The following is a 6903-nucleotide window of genomic DNA, read 5'->3' on the forward strand; positions in this document are numbered from 1 at the left end:
ATAAAAATGCTTGAACATTCCAAAATGTTACAAACTTTTTATTCAGAGCTTTTTACAACATTATTTTTAATTGTACGATTTAAATGAATGATGGCTCTTTTGTCTTGAAATTAGAATCATATATTTTAGAAAATATAACTAATATATACACACAAAATAGTACTTTAAAGCAGCGATTCCCAAACTTTTTATGCACTTTCTGGGGAGCGGCAGGGGCCCCACCCTCAAATTTCTTCACAATACTGGAACCCAAGTGAGACACTGGACGCTAGTCGTTCGTGCTCGGTTGCTTGCTTCGCTGACCTTTTCGTTGTTAGAGAATTAGAACCGGTTGAGAACAATGAAAAGTTGGTTAAATATTAATCAATAGAATTTTAATAAGTTCCGTTAGATTTGTTAGATTATCAAATAAACGTTAAAAAAAAGTAGAAGAAGATCCGATAATAACTTTAAGAGTTATCGCACTTTTGTTGCATTCACAAGATTTGTAAATATTTCATTTATTAGTTCGGATATTAACCGATTTTCAAAAACTTTGTTTTCATTTTCTTTAAATTATATTACGAAATTCATTCAGCCAATTAAAATTTAATTGAGCTAAGTCTTTATAATTTCAGTTATTGCAAGTTCATAACAATGAAAGGGTCATTCGTGGTAGGTACACGAAAGTCGAGGAAAGTAGTCTTCTGGTCGCAGCGGGGAGCCTGCCTCGGAGCCTGCCTAGCTGCCCGGCCCGGGGTGGCATCCCCCTGCCGGCGGCAGCCTCATCGGCCGGCGGCACTAGTATGGGAATCGCTGCTTTAAAGTGTACAGTTATTCAAATAAAATAGAAGAAAACAGTTATATAAGTATCATAGTCCTGTAGGGCTTTCAAAAAGCAAAGTTTTTCTTCTCTTGACTTTTTTTTCATATCATAAGTTTTTTGGCTTAAAATTTTCATTTTAGTTTGTTTTTTTGGCCAGTGTGGAAATAATTCCTGGCAGACTGGAGTTATTCTAGCGCCAATACTGGATTATTCGTGGTTGTCTGTTCACTCCGAATTAGATTGGCGATCTTTTGGCGCTATCTATACCTACTAGATAGAAAAACCCATCACGCAGTTCTATGTAGACCCACTAATGTCGCTAGCCAGAATTTGACCTCACATTGATATAAAAATTCCGTCTAAAATCTAGCTTGGCTCTAGAAAGTAATTCTATGTGGACTTTCAAAAAGAAGGCGTCATTTAAAAAATAATTAATAAAAGATAACAAATTACATTTATTGCATATAATCGTGTCACTTTTAAAGTTTCATGTGTTGTCGCAGTGCTGTCTTATAGTGCAGATTTGTAAATTTAATTAATCACTAAGTATCGATTAATTTGACGCACTATACATTGTTTATTGGTAAAATATGGAATGAAAGACAAAACTAATATAAAAAATTATTGCTAAATAAAGACATTTTATCGTTAGGGTTTCTAGGAAAGTAATTTTCCTTTTCGTATGACTTGTATCCAGTACTCATCTATATTAAAATGACATATTTACTAACCTCAAATATTATGCAGTGCTACCAAAAGCACTCAAATTTCCTCATGCAATGCAATTTCAAAACTGCTATTAAGAAAGTTGGCAACAATAACCGGAACCGGATTGCAAGAATCAGATGTTCGCCATGCCGCCATTCAGTGTGAATACGTTTCGTTTCGCGACCGATCGAGGTTTGAAGTTTTTCAGATTCTTTTGCAACGTAACGGCTTTGGAATCAAGATCCAACCTCAAAACGGGATTTTCTCATTTTACTCCATAAATACTAGAATTAAATCTTTTCTAGATAATCAGGGCTTAGTCCTCTTTTCAATTAAATCTTTCTTCGGAGTAGAACATTGGCTAATTCCAATAGTTTTCGATTAAGGTGTTTTTTTTTTATATTCTAACTCCAGCATTTGAAAAAAAACGTCTCACAGAAAAGCTTCTGAAATTAGCCAATTTTTCACACCGAATAAAAATTGTATTCAATGCAGGAATAGGCCCTAATAATTTTAAAAATATGTAATTCTAGTATTTATGGAGTAACATGAGAATTCAATTTTGAGGTTGGCTCCTGCTTCCAAAACATTTATAATTGACATTTTTTTCTCATTAATATTTGGAAACATTCTGCAAAAAAAGCACGTACGAGCTATATTCTATTTTTCTTACAGAAATCTGGAATTTGTTAATATTCTCACTATTTTGTTGAAAATAATTTTTTTTAACTGAAAATGCAACTATGTCATTTTTGGTCCTTTCTGAGTTGAAAATTCCTGTGTTTTGCTGAAAATTCGTCTTCTTTGTACTCTCTGAATCTGAATCAGTATATGTCTAATTCAAATCAGCGTATATACACTGCTAAAACAGTGAAATGTAGCTTCTGTTCAGTGAAATTTCACTGAATAACAGCTTGCAATAATATCTCAAAGATTTTATAAAGACTTTACAGAAATTTCAAATATTTTGAAAAGGTTTCGGATAAATTTAAAAGAATTCGGAAAGGCTTCTATTATTCCACGTAGATTCCACATACATTTCAAAGATTAAACAAAGCAAGAACGAATTGAAAGGAATTGAAGGCATTTTATTTACGAGTAGGCAAATCAACACTTTGGCCCTCCCTGCTCGATTTCTTCTGGGAGGCATTGGCCACTGTGCCCCCTTGGCAAGGCTTCACCGCCTCTGATGGACATAGGAATAGGAGGGGACTAGCCACGTGCTACCTAACTTGGGCCGTTAACTGCAAATCATATGAAGTCACCTAAAAGCACTTAACGGCAGGCGACTCGAGAGCCTTATCCAAAATGCAGTTAACGGTGTTCTTCCAAATAAAGGCAGTATTTCTCTCCTATTCGTATGTACATATCAAATACTAAGATTTTTCACATTTTTTCACGATATTGACTAAGTTCTAATTGAATTTGCTTGAAATGTAAGAAAAATACATATATTAAACGATTTTTGTATCAGAATCTCTGAAAACATAAAATGACCAACTTCAATTTTTTAAATTAGACCAATTCAGAGTGATCAAAATTGAATAATGTAATTGAAAAATAATTTTTAATTCGAAGCGAATACAATTTGACAATTAAAAATTTGTCAAAGTTAAAGCTTCTGAAATTCAAAATTTAGTAATTGTTATTACCCTAAAAAATAAAACACTCGATATTTTCTTTCAGCTGCACCAAAAGAAGTAGAATTTAATTCTGCAACGATTCTAATTAAAAATATTATACAGGGTGTCCCGCGATAACTGTAGTTAATTTTGTGGAGGGCGGAGGGTGCACAAAAATAAGCAAGAAAGTCCACAACATTTGTTTGGTCAGATGCTTATTCTGGGCACAACACAGGGTACAAGCTGTATGTACGTACGTGTGAGCATGTGTGGCTACAAACTTTTGTTATATGAGATTGTTGCAACGAATAAGAACAGTGAAATATGTTTAGAAAAATTCAGATAAACGGATATTATAAAAACATTAATTACAAAGGCAAGAAAATACAAAAAATTACTACTACGAAAATTTGTTAGTTTAAACAATTAAACTTCATATTCACGTCGCTTTTCGACTAAAAAATGCACCCAAGCAACACGGCTTAACATAAGAGGATGTAATAATGTCTTTTTTATTATAATAGAAGATTTTTTAATTACAATACAAGGTTATTAAATTTTAACGAACAAGTGCAATATCACACACATGCTCACACGTACATACAACTTGTAGCCTCTGTTGTGCTTAGTTAAATAATTAATTTTAAACTGTGATGTAAAATTAATCAATTTTAAAGGAATAGGTATGATATAATTTTCTGAATTTATTATGTATAATTGTAATTTATTATGTTAATTATAAAAATCATTCATTAATTTATATTTACATATTATCAACTACAAATGTTGTTTTATTAAAAATATTTGATGTTAAACGCTACTAATTTTTAATTGGTGAAGTTTTTAAAACTATATTATATACAATTGTTTAAATTACAATGAACGCCTAAAAATTAAAAATCTAAAATGAAACGAATAAAGTAAAATAAAATAATAAAGCGAAAGATTTTCGAGTTCCACATTCTGAACTGAATGATATCATAATTGAAAAAGATAATTAAACTAATTACTTTCCAGGTCTTCTAAAATTCCTGGTCATTTCCTGGTCCAGCGGCCACCCGGAATTTAGAGTATTTAAATCTGAAATTACTCAATTCGAAAACAGCAGGAATTGTAATAAGCAAACAATGTAAAATATTCTAATCTAAAAAAAATGCAACAGGAAACTTTCCAATTTTGAAAGGTTTAATAATGAGATTATAATGTCTGAGTTTCTGTTTTGATAATTTTTTTTGCTGTTTTGGAAAAATAGAACAATATTTTGCGTATATTTTAAAGGGACACTTAGCTAAGGGGTTCGAGATGGGTTAGATCACTCTTCTGTGACCACTCATTAACAAGTATTTTTCTGAAGGGAGAGCTGGAAAAGGTTTCAAGATGCGACCAAACACTCTTCTGTTACTAGATACCGGACTGCAAAATTAAAATACAGCAAAGAATGCCGTACCACAAAATTAAAAAATAAAAATTCGAGCAGTCACTAACAGACGTATTTTTTAAAAGGAGACTTGGTAAAAGGGTTTGATTTGTAAAAGATCGCTCTTCTGCGACCAGTCACTAACATGTATTTTTTTAAAGGGAGAGCTGGAAAAAGTTTCGAGATGCGACCAAACACTCTTTTGTGACCGAAAAGACCGTATCTGTATAAACTACAAATTGTACAAATTGGACAAGTCAAAAAATAAAGAAATTTAATTCCAAATATTTTCGAATTTAAGCTTTAAAAGCAAATTTTTAAAGCAAAATTTAAACTGTTTTCAAATTGCGCATTCAAAATTATAAGTGTAAAATGAAATTAAAGGAAAATGTAAAAGATAGTATCATATATTACCATTGTATCATATCCTGTACTATCAAGTAACATTCAAGGTGTCCGGAACATTGCTTTTACGAAAAAATGTAAATTCATTCTAAAGAAAACTCGATGTCAATATCAGTATTTTCACCATTGAAAATGGAAGAATTTTTAATATTATGTACCTCTGAACTTTATTTATTCTAGAAACGTTGAAAATTATTGTATGGAATTGAAAGTTTTAAAAGAAAAGAAATTCAAACTTGAAGCATTAAAAATTAAACAATTTCAATCATTGTTTACAATTAAATTATTCTTAAATCAGGAAATTGACATTCAGTCACTAAATATTATTCATTTTCACAATTTACTTTACGTTTTTAAGACTCACTTATTTAAATGTAAATAGTAAAATCTTTCATTTTAAAACCAATGATATATATCTCTCATTCAAAAGGAATCATTTTCAAAAAAATTATTTCAAAAAATTTTAATTAATTTTTTTAATTTTCAAACATTTTTGAAATTATGTAAATTTGAAAGAATTTTTAATATTTACAATTGAATGAAAAGGAATTGAATTTTTATTATTTCTAAACAACACAGGCTGAAAAATAAATAATACAAAATTGAAATTATTCGAAATTGAAAAGTTTTAATCCAAAATTTAACAAATTTGATAATTTCACCATCTTTCCTAGCTTTATTTTTAACTTTTTTTTAATTTAAAATTAATTTGCACTTACCTGAACTTTTTATCCATATTTGTAAGCTTTCCTTATTCGTAGCAGGAAAATGGAATAACGGTGCACCTTCCGAACGTCTGTTTGGACAACCGAAGAATTGGCAGGAATCGTAAACTCTCAAAACCATTTTAAAAAGTTTAAAATAAAAAAAAAACCACGAACCACGCAATTTATACACACATACACACACACACACAATATCAAAAGAATTTGCGTACACTCCTTCATTATTTTTAGAGCTTCTTTAGTTTTTCCTCTGCACGCAAGTGCAGGGATTAAGCGTATTTAATCCTTTCTTCACGTATTAGAAATTGAAAAAATTTTTAAATCAATAATCAATATTAAATTTAATTTTAAATTCAATATTAAATTCAACATTAAAAATTAAAACTCGCAAAAGCCACACGTTCACTTCAAAAATCACCAACAGGCGATTCAGAATAAAGCTACGAATGCTTCGCGACAATTATCATAGAATTGCTCGGATTACTATTCGGTAGGTAACCTTTTATAAACCGTGCTTCCTTGACAACATTAGAATTCTAATTGTCTCGGACATTTCGTCTCGATTGAGTTCAATTCAAAAGTGCATGATAACCTTGAATAACTTACCTGAAGGATATTAGAAATTTAGGAAGTGGAAAACTAGATCTAATACAGCATTCCCCTACGTTATAGGTGGATCATAAAATTAATAATCGTAGGCTGACCGAGTTTCTAAATTTCCATAACACTTTCTTTGTGTACAGTGATAATGGTATTCATTGTTATTTAGGGTACGAAGGATTAAGAGGATTATAAGAATTTATGTACCCAATGGGTCGAAAAATATCCCACAAATTAGTCCGTTTCCGGGATCCTAGATTTGTTTCTGTAATTTCGATTTTACTAGCTGGACATGATTTTTAAATTTTGAGATTTATTTGATTTAAGGTGATTTAAAGTTTAAATCCCTCATTGAAACCCCAGTTTAAAGGCGGTGAAAAATCTTTAAGGTATTGTTCTGGAGGCCGATTTTCATTTGATCGCGATCTACTTGCTTAAGCGTCTTACGCTCTTCGCTCAGTTCCCCTCCCGTCGCTGGTATATGTGTGTGTGTGTGTGTGTGTGTGTGAGTTCGTATGCAATCTAAGTAAGTAGTTACAAATTTTTTAAAAAAGTTTAATAATAATTGATAATATTATTTTTGTTATTTTTTCCTGAATTTCTATACGGTAAATTAATATA

Source organism: Belonocnema kinseyi, chromosome 10 (genome assembly GCF_010883055.1).
Source record: "Belonocnema kinseyi isolate 2016_QV_RU_SX_M_011 chromosome 10, B_treatae_v1, whole genome shotgun sequence".
NCBI classification, from domain to species: Eukaryota; Metazoa; Arthropoda; class Insecta; order Hymenoptera; family Cynipidae; genus Belonocnema; species Belonocnema kinseyi.